This window comes from Galendromus occidentalis, unplaced genomic scaffold (genome assembly GCF_000255335.2).
Source record: "Galendromus occidentalis unplaced genomic scaffold, Mocc_1.1 scf7180000077433, whole genome shotgun sequence".
NCBI lineage: Eukaryota > Metazoa > Arthropoda > Arachnida > Mesostigmata > Phytoseiidae > Galendromus > Galendromus occidentalis.
The window spans coordinates 155109-171361 of NW_003805421.1; the positions used below are offsets into that span (position 1 = coordinate 155109).

Here is a 16253-nt window from a genome sequence, read left to right on the forward strand (position 1 = left end):
GCAAGCTTTTCATCGTTGACTGCGCACACACGGAACATGACGGTGTCCCGAACATTACATGGAATTTTTCAATCCATAATTCATCATAGACCTGTCGCTCTCTGAGTTCGTGAAGGACGGCCTTCTATCCCGACAGCTGATTATGAATTAAAACTTGAATCATTCATTGGAAACTAATCAGTATGGAACTCACGAGAGCCTGTCAGCCATCGTCTCACGACGGGCACCGCCAGACTTCGGAATCTTTCTGAACACATGCATGAGGTTGTGCACGATAAAAAAAAAGCGAGCACGTAGAGTGTTGGAGGAACCAAGAACGGGCCGAAACTCCGCAGGAGGAGTCCGTATGCCTTGAACCCCTCCTTGACGATGATTCAAACCAGTCCGGTCATTTGGAGGGAATGAGGACCCTCACTCCGAATTCTTACCCGTGAGGGGGATGGGGGGGTTGGTGGAGATCGGGTCTCTCACGATGTATCGGGGTAGAAGTTCGCGCGGGAAGCGTCGTTCGGAGCTGTTGGTTCGCAGCGAGAGAAATTCGCAAGTCGAACGCGGTATCTAAAACTCGCCTCCGCGTCATTGAGCGTGACGGGATTTGCCCTTTGCCCGCGCTGAATTCCAGGCGTCACGTTCTGTCCAACTCATATCGAGTTCCTGCATCAGGAGCGCGCAGAGGTGGAGCGCACGCGGAACGGTCACCCTTCATCTCGGAGCGATGTTCTTGTTTGAACGAGTTAATGGCTTGACATTGGAATAGCAGCCATCACCAACATCGAGGTCGAATCTTCGGTTTTTTTGAACTCGAGTCGAGAGTTCTTCGTTCCCGAGTCTGCCCGCTCTGGGGAAAGGTCGTCACGCGCATTCCAATCGGAGGTCGTCGAGAGCCAAGGAAGCGAGCCCAGGGGGTCCCTACCCCGAAGCTTTTTTGTGGCATCGGGTTGGGCTGAAGCGACGGGACCAGACCCCTCGGCTTCGGCTTCCGCTCAAAAATCATCAAGGGATCGACAGAGGAGATTGCGGAGATCTATTTGGGAGTGCAGAGGAGATTGCGGAGATCTATGTGGGAGTGCTTCCCCAGAAGCGCGGATCATCCGCGGTATGGATCCCTATCGGAGGAAATACACCGAAAAAAATCTTGAGCTCACCGTTTCGGGTCAACCATTCCAGCGCCCACAAGTTCCGCAGAGCTAGGTTTTTTGAGGTGCTGAAGCACTTGCAGAGCCTCCCTCACCCGGCGAACTCCGAAGAGAGGGCTCAGACCAACAAGGCATGGCAACGCACGTCTTCATGCTTGTCCGTGACTGAGTCATTACCAGAAGCTCAAATAATAGAAATCGTCCGCCCTGTATGTTAATGCCATATTCTGCATGAATACCCTAGCTTCCATTTACAGCGCGGGGGTCCGCTCGGACAGTTGAGCCGCGTTGTTCATGCAACGCACGCGGCCGAGGGTTTGAAGTTTGCTTCAAGCATTGCTTCTGCGCCCCGTGCCGCTTCCCTGGGTTTTGCGAATAGTCCTTCTACAGTGCCTCCCGTTCGCAAACTGTCGTCTCAGACACATTTATCAAACTTTCGTCAAACAAATCTGACGCATCATTCTCACTTTTTGGACCTACTGGATCGGGGGATTCAGAGCATTCGATCGCGAATCACTCTGCAGCATTCCCGCGACCACGCAATGTCCCTCTCGATTGAGGTGCAAGAGGGTTTTGACCCTGATGATTCTGCGTCCCCGCAGGGCTTTTCCGAGGGGCAGACTCCGGAGAAAAGTCAAGTCCGCGCGAGTTGTTGGCCCTCAGATGCTTATGACATCCGATGTGGCTCCATCGGGGTTGCTTCCGTGCGGCATCCTCTCAATCAGCGGTGAATATGAAGGCAGAGGAGTCTAAATATTCCGGCATGTTGCTTGTTGAGGATGAGAATCGGATTCCCCCGCCAATCACGGTGGGAAGACCAATTCCTCGTGAAACTGTCTGAACCACTACGTTTCGTGAAATGTCGATGTTGTGATCTCAATTCTGATTCCTGAATACAGCCGTCAAGTATTCACTCCACAGCGTCTCGTCCTTAATCGCCTTTTTTCAACGAAGCAGCAGGAGGGTTGAGCTATCATCAATGATCAGAGAATGAGGCTTGTCTGGATTCGTGAGGGTATGTACTTCGAGCGAAACTCTTCCACAGATTCCTAATGAGTGATTTTCGTGGAGATTACGGAGAAGAGGAAGAGAGGCTAGAGGTCCGCAATCATCACACGTCCTAAACTCTCGCAATACGTGGGAAGAGAATGAAGGGGTCGTCGGTTCCGAATGGCCCCTTTCCCCCCTGGATACGCGCCTGTTCTCAGCTTATGAGCACTGTAATGGTCTGGTGGTCGGCGTCCACGACGACGAATCATGACGATTCTGAAGACGTGCGGCTTCGAATTCGGATGCCGGCTCTCGAAATTGTCACGAGGCGGTAGGCGAAATCCGCCGAATTTATGACTGGCTTGTCGAAGAGAGCATCGATTCGGGCATACGCGACTGAGATACTCGATTTGATTTCAGTCGCGTCCGTGCTCCGATTCGCAACTTTGGGACGGAGACCTCGAATATCTTCATGCATCACTCGCATCCGTCGCAGGCGAGCCATCGCGCCTAGGTGGGTCAGGATAAGAAGACATTTGAGGACGATCGTTTTTGAGTTTCCCGATTCTAAACAGCTCGAAAGTAGCGGAAATCACGATGCCAATAAGGATAATCCCATCGTCTTGTTCCCATTCAGTAGGTAATTCTCAAAAGGTCGCACCGGAGACCATAGGAACTCGGGTCTTTCTGGACTGTCATTCGAGACCTTCGTCTCTACTCGGGAGCTTCGGAACGGCGAGCGACCGTGCCGAGCGACTGGATACGATTGCTCGGCGTGCACGTCTTGCCATGAGAGTTGAGGCGAGCACTGACCTTCGGTGCGCCGGGGGGATTCGATCGTTCGTGCGGAACTCGTTGTCGACGTCGTCTAATTTTTGATGACGCACTACGCGCTTTCAAGTTGGACCCTACAGTAACAGAATTTTCGGTCTCGAAAGCGTCCTTCGATTTCGGGTCTATTCAATTCGGTCTACAAAGCAGTCCGCACTCGTTTGGCGTCGCAGGACGAAGAATCGAAGAAAAGGGATCGCTCCCATGCGTGGTCGAAATCTAGAATCCATGTGATCGCATGGTTCGAGCCTGGCTTACATATATCGCCGATAGCCCGAATAGAAGCTCACATACGGGAATTCACCTCCTGCACCGGTGACTTCCCGAGGTTTTCGATATGAACCACTGCTCTTTTGAATGGGTTCCCGGATTCGAAACCTCAGTTGCGGACCGCGATTCTCCGAGCAGCATTTCGCATGAGCGTATGTACTCATGCTTGATCTCCGGCGACTAATCGATCTGATCATGAGCCGCGACTGTGGGGACTTCAGTTTTCGCTTCTCAGCGAGCAGGTCATGTGCGAACTCCCCAGGATTATCTCCCGAGATATGTCTATCGGTAGTATATCAGGACCATCAACTTTCTGAGGATTTGGTCGAAGCATTGATGGGTATCCGCTTCTCCCCGAGCAGTCTATGGATTTATCAAGGAAAAAATCTTTGAAAAAATTATCTCTGCCATCTCCTATTTTTCTTCGTTTTCATCAATATTTAGTCCCCATTGTCCGCCAGTCGAAGCTAGACTTTTCGCAGCTGTACAAATGATACTGATGGCAGGTTGTCCCACAGAGCTAGCAGATACATCTCTCGTACGCCTCGAGCCTCCCTTGTTGCGAGCATGTCAGTGGAGGAACTTTTGCATTCCGTGTACTGGGACACCTATCGCAGAATCTCTCATGGTGGAGCAGTCTGCTCGTGGGGAGTCCATAGGGACAGCATCACCCATTTTCTCACATGAAAAGAGGTCCACGATGGTCGTGGGCCTCCGTGCATTGGGCAGCAACGAGAATTCCGCTCTTGGGATTCTCAAGAGTGTATTGCTGCCTGCCAGGTCGGACGATGATGGCAACTCCAGGATATCGAGAGAATGCCTGCACCCTCTGCTCGGATAGCACCCTGTCTCGCTGGGATCGGGCGATCCGATAGTTTTCGGAGCAAATCTGTGAGGGAAGGGGTAGGGGGAGGCTCTGGCGTTATATCACGAGAGGTCAGTGGCTCGTTTATAATTCCTCAGGCGAAGCTTGAATCCCGAAATCAGAGGCTAGCACTTCGAATGTTCCTCCTTCGATTAGGGCCTGAATGCAAATCAGGCGAATTTCGGCCTCTGATCGGGGATCTGATCTTTCCGGTCGACGGCGGCAGTGGGACTCACGTCTTGCTCGTGGTGCGGACGTACGGGGTCCCTCGTCTGCTGAGAATTCATTTTTGTCGCGAGCTCGGAATATTCCCTAGCGGACGACTACGATATCCTTGGATGAGTAAATCGCCATCCACGGATGCGTACTTATTCATTATCCATGGATACAGTTTATAATACACGGATATGTACATACATGCATGCATGGGAAGCATCAGTGAGCGCAGGCCGCTGAATCACAGAATATTTTTATTAACTTTGTGAGGAATCTCATCATACGTTATCAGCAATCATACTTTGGATTCAGTTTAATCCACCGACTCGCTATGAAAGCCAGAAGGAAAGAGGACAGTACCACCACGAACGCGAAGATGTAGAAGGTCTCCTCGTCGAAAACATCCACGAACGCCGGAATGGATTCGTAAACAGTGTTGAATAAATTCAGCTCGGGAGTTATTTTCTTCACTTTGGTGCGCACCATTGTGTCCGCCGGAGTCTTCACTAAAGACCTAGGAGAGAAAGGAATGAGGGCATTCTGAATCACGATCCCGAGAATGATCCGAGGGCCGTCGTGTCGGGTCTCCATGTCTCTTGCTTGGATGGAATATGTATCATCTCGCTCCGTTCAGAGAAATCGAATGCTCTTTCAGAACTGACCTATTTGGCGCACCGCTCCTCCTGAGCGAGATTCGTCGGGAGCTTCAACTTGAGGCTAGCTGGGAATTATTGGCAAGCTCTCGAATTCTGTGGATTCAACTCGAGAGAACGCAGCGATTTCGCGCGGAGTTGTGCGAGCCTTGTGCTCTGCTATCCAGGTTTCAGACTCGAGGTTCGAGCGGAGGACACGAAGGGAGGGCCCTGACATGTGGCTTAGGTCGTCTGTTTCAAAACTTTCTGGCGCTCCCATTCTTCGCTAGGTGCAGCATGATCTCCGCAGCGTTCACCCTCGGAAGTCCTAGACGTCAGGGCTCGATTCGTTTTGAGGGACTTTATTGCGCGGTAGGAGGAACTGAATTAGTATTGTGGCTGGATAGGAGCTATATTGTGGCTGGACCAGAATGGAAACGCGGCGATTCCAGGCATTCTGCGACTTACAAGGGAAACAGCGCTTAGCGATCACCACAAATTTCCCTAGCCAGGCTAGCTAAAATAGGCGTCCATTCTCGCGATGGAGCCCATTCTTGTAGACTGCTACGGAGCGAGTAAGGCGGAAAAAAGCTTCGATTCGCGTCCGCATCCTGGGGGCCGATTCTTGTCTGTCTACAAAGACGACTCCGTAGACAGGGACGCCCTCCGCGGGATATTACGGCGGAGAGCGTGGAACCCCCCCCCCTACCCCTCGGCGGTCCGCTCGAATTCTGGGGCTTTTATTTGCCATTAGCAGAAATTCACTCGTTTCAAGAAGCTTCCTCTCCCTAGCCGAGAGAGTATTTTCGAATCTCATCCGGGGCATGATCTCCCGCAATAGGAATTCGACAAGGGCGAGCATCTTGTCTCATGTACAATCTGGACACAGAAGTCAACGTCCGCGAACATGCGCCGATGACGTCTCCGGGGGAATGGTGTAGGTCAGAGAAAGCGAAACAGCATACGTCTCATCTCCTACGAAATATAAGGAACGGAGACTGCCAGAGGGAAACGGACTACGGCTGTTTGAGAAATGAATCTCTCATCCCTACGAATAAATAAGAAATATCTTAAATCTCTCGATGGGTCGTTACATTTATGGCCGGGAGAATTTTCGAATTTACGCGCGTGTTCACTCGAACGCGCGCCTTCCCAGGATCTAGATGCTTGCGTGACTCGACCGCGCGGTACGCGTGTGCGCCTCTGTTTACCCTCGCCCCTCGCGCTGTTGCCGAACCGCCCGTCAAGCCGTCGTCTTGCTGTCAGATTAGGCTGGCCGCTAGTGTGTGCGCCGCCGCTGTAATCGTCGTCTGTAAATCTACTGCTGTCGGTCGGCTGACTAAACAGCACCGCAGCAGCGAGCACCGTCGTTGCCTCGACATCTCCGTAGAGGAGTGAAGTACCCGTAGAGCAAGCGGCGAAGAGTAGAGGGTTGACTCACAGTCAGTGAGACCCACTCACTCGCTCGCTCGCTCACCCACTCCCTCACTCGTTCGTTCGTTGAGTGTCTGGTCGACTCCGGCCACCGAAGCGACTGACTTTATGCAAGCCGTTCGCTCATGGTTTCTGCAGTTGCCGTAATCGTTTACCGTCGACGTCGTCGAGAGAGTGAGCGCGAGTGCAGACAGACGGACGGGCGGGCGTGCGAGGAAGCATGGCGCTCTCCGCGCTGCCGCTGTACTAATCCAGAAGTTCGAGACACCGATCGACCATAAGTAGCCGCAGCCGGGGCAACAGCGGTGCGTGTCGTCCCTCTAGTGTTTGTGTTTCTCGGAAGTGTGTTCGAGTCGGCCGAAGCCGCTGCATCTGCGGCATGTGCGCAATGCAACGTCGGCAGTGCAAACGAGCAGCGTTTGCTTGTTGATCTCAGCCGCCGATACGGATACCGATCGTCGCAAGTGAACCTCAGCGGAAACCACGATCTCAACAAACGCAACAACACGAGTCGCTCAACTAACGTCGGGAAACTATTCGCCGAACGTCGTCCGCGGTTAAAAGCCTCCGGGACCTTAATCGTCAGTCGTCGTCGTCGGTGTCGCCGCTGACGTCGCTCCGACCACTGGCACGTAAGAAATTATCCCGCCGACTTGTCGTTCCAATTCGATCTGTCTTCGCTCCTGTGAGAAACGAGGAGTTTGCGTCGATCGAATACGAGGCTCTGTGTTTCGTTACGGCAGACCTCGACCCGAGCCGTCTGCCGCGGAAACTTCACCGGGAACGAGCCGAGTCTACGATCCGTGTATGTTGTCGTGCAGAATCAGACGATTTTGGCAACGGGTGATTGAGTCGGAGCTGTCGTGGCTGGTGCTGTGCTCGTTGTTGTTCTTCAATTGTTTCTCGAAACTGTCGCTGACCTCGTCGCAGTCATCAAATCGAGGCTCGACGTCGAACTCTCCGCGGGTTTTTCGTTGCTCACTCGAACTCGACGATCTGAAGGCTCTGACCGTCGACCGACTACCGAACGTCAACCGGATTGCCGCCGTCACCGGCCACAGCAGCCAGCGCTCTACCGACAACCGCGTCTCAAGAAACATCTCGACCGCGACCGCCATCAACAGCAACAGTGTTCTCAGAAGGATCGACGAAATTCTGAGTTGGATGATGTGGTCGTCCTCGCCGTCGAACTGAATCGGCGAAGAGGCGTCGGACGAATACAGTGGACGTGGTCATCGATGTCCCCATCGCAGGAACAACGAGTGAGGAATCGTCACGAAACGAAAGCAGAAAACGCTTAGTTAAACAATTCACCGAAGAAAGTGTTCCGTGCCAGTAAAGTGATTGTTCAAAGTGCAGAAGCAGAAAAAATCAGCTCTCCAACATGACCCCGTTATTACCGTGGACGAAATGTGCGACGCCGGTCGCTGTTCTGGTTGTTCTGTTAGCCGTAGGAGCAAGTGCCGTGAAGAACCAATGTGCCTTTCGGGGTCAATGCGGGGTTGCGCCTGACTCGAAACAGGTGCCGTGCAAGTACGAGGGCCCACCGCAACCGCTCGACGATGCCAAAGCCTCCGAGTTGGCGCTCAAACTCTGCCCGCATCTGTTTGGAGACGCCGAAAACGTGTCGCAGGTAGAGCTCTGTTGCGACAAAAATCAAATTTTCGCGCTCGACCGGGAGCTCGCCTCCCTCAAAGCCATCGGTATGAACAAGTGTGACAACTGTTATCGATCCTTTGTCAACATCTTCTGCGGCTTCTGTCATCCGGACCAGAGCGACTTTGCGCGAGTGACGAAGACAGAGATTTCTGACACCCCGATGCCATTCAGTGACAAGAAGGTCCTCGCTGCCCGCTACGTTCTCCACGAGGAGTTCGCTTACGGGCTCCACGAGTCGTGCAAAAACGTCAAGTCCACGATCGCGTCCGAGATGACCATCGAGCTAATGTGCAGCAACCACAAACCGTGTCCGTTGCAAGTCTGGCTCGACTCGATAGGGAGCGGGCCCCCAGACGGCCTGGCACCGTTTCGATTCAATTATTACGTCAGGAATTCGACGAAAACTTTCAAAAACTACGATCTCGAGCCCTACAATCCCCCGTACTACGACTGCAGCATACCGAACCCCTACTCGAACAAGACCTGCAGTTGTACCGATTGCCCGAAAGTCTGCAAGATGTCCACTCTCGACGTGGAACTGCCCGCCCCGGAACGCGAGTTCCGTATAGGTCACTACGAAGGGTCCGTCGTGATTTCGTTGATGCTCTTCGTCATCTTGTCCGTGATGGTTCTCGGAGCGTTCTGTCTCCACACCCAGGACGTCGTCGACTCGAACTTGAGCTCTCACGTCAACTCCGAAGGCTCGGTATGCTCCTTCAGCTCAGCGGTTCAAACGGATACGTCGCCGTTGAATCGAGGTCCCCTGCAGAAAACGCCCACAGCCCAAGAAGAGCTCGCCCTGTACAGCAAGCAGAGCAGCGTACCCGACCCGCATGCCGCTCTCAGAGTGGACGTCAGCGTTCAGGAAGAGTTCTCAGACTTCAGACGCAAGATGGAACTGACGTTGCAGCAGAACTTCGCGCGTTGGGGGAAATTCGTCGCTCAGAGACCCCTACAGGTGATGGCCGCCGGCATCGCTTTCTCGGGCCTCATGTGCTTCGGTTTCCTGAATTTTGAAGTGACCACCGATCCCATCGATCTGTGGGTTTCGAAATCGTCGTTGGCCCGTCAGCACATGGACTACTTCAACGAAAACTTCGGTCCGTTCTATAGAATTCAGCAGATTATCCTCAAGCCCAAAAACCAAGACATGTTCACGGACAGTGTCACGGACTCCGAATACGGTCCCGCCCTCGAGCACGGGTTCCTCAAAGAAGCCCTGAAGCTCCAACTCCAAATCGAAGCCATCACGGCGCACTTGACGTCCAGCGATGAGGGAGACGCCGACAATGTGTCCAAATCCAACAAGACAGTTACGCTGCAGGACGTTTGTCACGCTCCGCTGGCGCCACAGAACAACAACTGCTCGATCCAGACGGTATTCGCATTCTGGCAGAGCGATCCTGAGAAACTGGCGAGGAGTGACTATTTGAAAGTGTTCAGAAAATGCGCCAACGCCACCATCGCCGAGACTTCTTGTTTCGCACGCTACCAAGGACCGATCGACACCACGGCTCTCGTGCTCGGGGGTTTTCCGGGAGACGACTTCGGTCGTGCGCATTCTCTCGTGATCACGATCCCCGTCAAGAACCGGCTCAGCTCGAAAGAAAACGCCGAAGCCCTGGCGTGGGAGAAGGAATTCATCAGCCTGGTCCAGAACTACAACGCCACCACGTTCGACATCGGTTTCAAGGGTGAACGCTCAATCGAAGATGAACTCGAGCGTGGATCCCACTCGGATGTCGTGACCGTGCTCGCGTCCTACCTCATCATGTTCGGCTACATCGCCATGGCTCTCGGGGACGTTTCGTCGTGCGCCCGACTGCTGGTCGATTCGAAAATCTTCCTCGGGCTGGTCGGAGTCCTAATCGTGCTTATCTCTGTGATCGCCTCCCTGGGCATCTTCTCGCTCGCCGGAGTACCTGCGACGCTGATCATCGTCGAGGTGATACCGTTCCTCGTTCTGGCCGTGGGCGTCGACAACATTTTCATTCTAGTGCAGTACTACCAGCGAGACACGAGAGGCCCCACGGAGAACCTAGAAGACCAGGTGGGCCGGGTCGTCGGTGAGGTGGCACCGTCGATGCTGTTGTCCAGTGTCAGTATGTCGGCTTGCTTTTTCATCGGAGCCCTTTCTACAGCTCCCGCCGTAAAGATCTTCGCACTGTACGCCGGCGTAGCACTGATCATCAACTTCTTCCTCCAAATGACCTGTTTCATAGGACTTTTTGTCCTGGACACACGTCGTCAGGAGCAGAATCGTTTTGATCTGCTCTTCTGTCTGCAGCTATCGAAGCAACACAGTAGACCCGATCCAGAAAACAGCTCACTTCTGTATGCCTTCTTCGACAGCGTTTACGCACCGTTCCTTCTCAAGGACGTAGTTCGAGCCATCGTGCTGATTGCCTTCATTGCTTGGACCTGCAATTCGCTGTCGGTCATCCACAAAATCCCCATTGGCTTGGATCAGCAAGTGGCAATGCCCGAAGACTCGTATATGCAACGCTACTTCGAGTACCTCAACGATTACTTGCACGTCGGCCCGCCGTTGTACTTCATGGTGAAAGGTGATTTCCGTTGGGAGGAACCCGCGTATCGGCGTCTCGCCTGTCGAGACCACGCCGAATGCGACGAACGGTCGCTGCCCGCTTTGATAAACGCTTTCACAAAAGTCAATCGCACCCTCATGACGCGACTGCGTTCCAACTGGATCGACAGCTACATGACGTACATGACGTCGCCCAGTTGCTGCTACACGAATCGAACGTCGCAGCGGCTATGCTATTCAAGAGACGTTTCCGAGAACGATACGGTCGAAAGGGGCGGCCCGTGCCAGTCGTGCGTCGTCAAGGATCTCAACCGGGATCTGAGCGGCGAGAATTTCGGCGAGCACCTGCACAACTTCCTCCAGGACATACCCGGTGCGAAATGCGCCGCAGCCGGAGCCGCGGAGTTCTCGAACGCCATCAACCTCCAGAAGCGAGAAGTCAAGAGCGCCATATACTCGCTCTACCATTCTGTACTTAGGACGTCCAAGGATTTCTACGAGGGACTCTACTGGGCCCGCTACGTCGCCGATAACTTAACGGAGGAGATTCGCGCGGCGACCGGCGACCAAAATCTAGAAATAATTCCGTATTCGTTGGTGCACGTCTTCTACGAGCAGTACCTCACCATGTGGCCGGACGTGTTCAAAAATCTGAGTTTTTCCCTGGGCGCGATATTCGTTGTGACGTTCTTGCTGCTAGGTTGTGATCTGGCGTCAGCGGCAATCGTCACGTTCACCATTCTCCTGATTCTCATCAACCTCATGGGCATGATGTACTGGTGGGACATCCCCCTGAACGCGGTGTCTCTAGTCAATCTCGTCGTCGGTGTCGGCATTTCGGTGGAGTTTTGTTCTCATCTTGTGCGTGTGTACGCCCTCAACGAAGGTCTCGACCGGAAGAAGAGGGCGCAGTTCGCTCTCACAAAGATGGGCAGTTCGATATTGTCGGGGATCACCCTGACAGACTGCGGTATCTTGGTGTTGGCGTTCGCCAAATCGCAAATCTTCAAAATATTCTATTTCCGTATGTATCTCGGTATTATCGTGTTCGGAACCCTGCATTCGCTCGTGTTCCTGCCTGTTTTCCTCTCGATCGCCGGGAAACGCTCTCGGCGGGCGTTCGTCTACCGCACCGACGCCTCGGACGAGAGCACCGAGCGTCACGCATTCAACCAGCACCAGACCGAGCGTTTGTAGCAGTGGTTGAAAGGATCGCGGGCCCGCAAGGCAAAGCACACCAACGGTCGAACCACCACTCCTATGGAGACGCCCGCAAACACCAATAGCAAACGCACCGAATCGCCCGGTCTGGTCGGAGCAGCTGATGAAGCCGCCGCCGTCGCCGCTGCTGCAGCTGTCGACGACGAAACCGCCGAAAACGTCGAGTCCAAAAACAAAGCTGGCGGTAGGTTCCGTAAAACGTTCAGACCACAAGAGCAGCAGCCGCAGCAACAGCAGCAGCAGCAACGTCAGCACCATCACCTCCATGTTCAACGCCATCAACAGAAGAAACCCGAAGTTTCTGCCGAGGGTCTCACACGTGTGCCGACGATGACAGCAGCAGCAGCATCGTCATCTGACACGGAGGTCACGTACGTTTAGCAAATAGCCGGGACGGGAAGGGGAAGGGAAGTGTCCAGAAGTCAATAGCGAACTAGTCCAACGACTTGATGTACAAAATACGGAGGAATACTTTTCGTACGAAACCTAATTCATTCTCGGAATTCAACTGGAATCCAGAATATTCCTACGGGTCCCCTGCGACCCTTTGACACAAACGTCAATCTATGGGGGGTATCCCCTACCTAGAAAAAGAAGTACCACATGGCGTTCCGATGAAGTTTTTCCGCTTGCTAATTTCGAGTCCTGCGTTATTGAATTAAGGTCGAACGCATGCGACGAGAAAGAAGAGGATGCCTCAGACCAGTGTCGCCCACTCGACCATCGTCTCAATGTCGATGCAAATCCGTCGCATTGGCGGATCGTCAATATCTATTGGTCTTCGGCTGGTGGGGCCGTAGGACAGAAGTCCGCTTGTAGTTGGATGCTCGTATCCGTAGTCTCCTCACCGGTGTCTACGTCAGCTGTTGATCAGAAGCAGACCCACAAACTTGAGGAAGTCGACGCGTTCGCGGCTCGCCAATTGCGAACCGACAGCGTCCATTACTATCGACTTGTTGTTGGATTTCATTCGTTTCTGTCCCGAGTTTCTGTGTCCTTCGATGCGATCGGATGTACTGGCTGTAATCGGCAAATCGCGCTATAGAAACGTCGGGAAACTGTTCCCCGACACGCAGCTAGCGCAGCTTCGTCTACAACGCAATCCTTGTCTTTCGGCTGGAACTGATGAGCGATTGTAGCCTCGTCAGTCGTTCCTTCATTGTAGAATTAAAAAAAAACTTCCCTCCCGGAATTATATGAATCGTCAGCAGAAATGCAAAGCCAACCGTCCCCTGCGACGGTCTGGATCGGTCGGAAATTCTCCGGAGGCATCCGGTCGCGTCGTAGACGAATGTCCGTACATACAAATACGATCAATCGATTCATCAATGAACTGATCGACTACTTTTTACTACCGCAACTACCACTACAACTACATGTTCCCCATTCATTGTTCGACTGCGACTGCCTTAAGATGGAAGAACTTGAACGTGAAGCGAGAGCAAACAGTGCTCTGCTTGACTCCCGCTCCGAGGGCTTCAATTGTCTGTGATACGAAGCAACAACACGATTACCGCAACATTTGTCCTTCTAGATCAGACCGTCTGCGTGTGTGCGCGAGTGAATCTGTTCGTCCGTCCGAGCGGATTGGTGCTTGAACCGAAGTGAGGTGTAGCAGTATTAGACGAGAGGGCTTGAAAGCTTCAGATTTTCTCATGTTCGCGACGAATGTTCCCAACTGACCGACTCACCCAGTCGAATTAATAGGCGCATTATCAAATCTCTGTCATCTCGGGAGGACTCAGCTTCCCCCTGTCTCAATGTTCGCAGCTATGCTGCTCCCAATGTTCACCGAGCGAACCGAAGATGGAGGATATTAGCGCGCTCTCGATGTTCATATTTCCCTCTCGTTTTGGGAACTTCAGCTGTGGAGAAAAAACTTGAACGCATCCTCCGGAACGGGTTCGCGCTCTATCCACAAGCCGAGACAGACCGGTTTCGGTCGTCGTGTCGAGGGCTGGAACTCTGTAACTAGACACATTTGTTCCCGTATGAAGAAAGACGAGCACGCAAGCTCGCTCTTCGTCAAGTGCTTCTTACTTAGGTAGAAGACTGAGGATCTGACGATTCAAGAACCAAGGATGAAATTATATAATACCGTCGGGAAATGAGTCCATCGAGTCAGCGGCACAACAAGTTCGAGAATATTCGGGAGAGCCGAGGGGACGAGCACGGGATTTTCAAATTATCTCTACTGGGATGAGAGCACATCAGCATCGGACCTCGACCAGCTGTGTGGACTCGTGTCGCAACTTGATGACTTGTGGTATCTTTGGAATCCTCACAGACTCAAATAATTATAGGGCAGACCCACGTTCTAAGGGGACGATGATAACGACACATGGAAGCGTGGAGATGGTGTCGCGGACGATTTGAGTGTGTAGAGAATATCTTACGAGGAGGAGATAAGATGAACTAGGAATGAATGCTATATGACACTGGAAGTGACTGGACAATTGTCAGAGACTATTTTAAGGAAAAAAGTGCCGTATGAAATTGTCATAAGATTTCGTATTTACTATTGGGATGGCGATGAAAATACGATGCGGGACTGTATCACAGCCAGGACCGGCGGAAGACACGCGATGAGATTCGATCAGAGGAACGCTGTCGAGTTGCAGCGAACTGCTATATGTGACTATTTATATTTGCATTATGAAATAGGTTTATCATCAAATGCTGTCAGGCAACAACCTATATGCTCTGTTTTGTAAATAAATGAAGCTCATTATTACAAAATTGCTCGTATCTTCTATTCCTGACGAGACACGGCGTCTCGCATGGTCCAGGGGTGAGACGAGATCACTCCAAGGCTCATCCTCCGGAGATGAATTTCTCGAAGCTTGAGTACGATGTGGGGAATTCCGGGAGGAAAGCATGAATAATCTCGTGGAAATCGATCGTGATGATAGAAATCCTGTTGTCTCTGAATCTGCCGCCGATGCGGGGCAGTGTTTCTTTGACCGGGAAGATCCAGCTTAGAAGAAGCCCCGAGCCCCCCTGGGAATCCCCGACGAGTCGCCTTGTTTGAAGGGAGATAGATTATCATCGTCAGTTCGAAAGTTTTCAAGAAGATTTTTTGTGGTGATTCTGGTGGAGCAGGTTCATTCGCTGGTCTCGGACGTAGGTAGATACGTTTGTTTTGCAGGCGGTACGAAGGCAGCACCAGTTTTTTTTCCCATTTCGGAGTGAGATTTCGAAAGAGACTAGCGAGATGCATCAATATATTCCGAGTTGGATCGAACGTGTTTCAAAACTCGTGGATCCGAATGTCCTTGATCGCGACACAGCCAGATTGAGTGAAACTTGTAACACACTTGGCTCGGTCCAGCGGAGGGCTCGCCCGATGAGCAATTTATTATCAATCACAAGCCAAACAAGAGATAAATTCGATGATTTATTCACGGCATAAGCGGACCAGGCTGCTAGAAGCAACTGATCGACGATCAAATTGTCAAATCCAACACCGGTGGCGGTGTGTGGGCAAAATTACTCGGGTACATCCAGGGGCAGAGATCTCTGTTTTTTTACCGGGAACGTTATTTGAGAATTCATTCCGAGACTCTCGGTCGATTTATGAAATGCGTATCTTTCATGCCGACTCCATGAGTTCTCTGACGCCGAGTCTGTGCCAGACAGACTTAGAATATTGATTCGAAAAATTCAGTTGTTGCGTCTGGAATCCCTCGTCGCCGATGCGACCGACGGAGCGATTATAATGAAAACAACATGTGCCAGGGAAAAATTGGCAAGTTTTTCCGCATGCTGATCGGACTCGAAGATCTCCGCATGTACGGTCTGACAGTCGACGCTCTGTTTATTCTAACTTTAAAAGATTCGGTTCACCGAGAGGGAACTTTGCTTTCCAAACCTCTGGATCTGCAAGAATCTGGTACGATTCCTTAGCTATCGCGGCTTCCGCGATAGTGGACATACATAGTTCTGTGCCGGAGCAGCACAGAAACAAGGAGCCGCTTAGCGAAAAGAAAAGAATCGTTTTTCGAACGCCCGCAAGACCCGTCTGCAGCGGGCGGGCCAGCAGTCAGATGTAGAACTGCTGAATTTCTTTACTCGACACGAGGAGGAAATTCCAGAGAATCTTCTTAATCACCTTTCATCCGATTTTTCCGATGTCGGCTCTAGGAGATCGTCGTCATTCACTGCATGTAGTCGCCGACGAGTGACTGCGAATGCCCCAGGTTGGCTCCACCCAATCGAGTGATAATAAACGTCGTGAATTCGTTCTCCTCACGCTTCTGAGTGCGACAGCTTTGTCACTCGGAGTCTGGCTGCAGGAGAGCGAGGGTTTTCTCCGGGAAATTCCCGCCGGAGTGAAGCCCGTAATAGAATGGTAGCTGAAAACCACCGGGCTGTCCATCGAGTAGCACTCTCGTTCGGAGTCAGAATGGGATGATTGATTTGATTGGCGGCGCAACAATGTAATAAATCGG

The 16253-nt window shown here is 52.3% G+C and overlaps 1 pseudogene; it reads left to right on the forward strand.

Moving 5' to 3' along the window:
• Positions 1-7758: 7758 nt before the first annotated feature.
• Positions 7759-11778, forward strand: LOC100908692 (NPC intracellular cholesterol transporter 1 pseudogene; annotated as a pseudogene).
• Positions 11779-16253: the final 4475 nt, after the last annotated feature.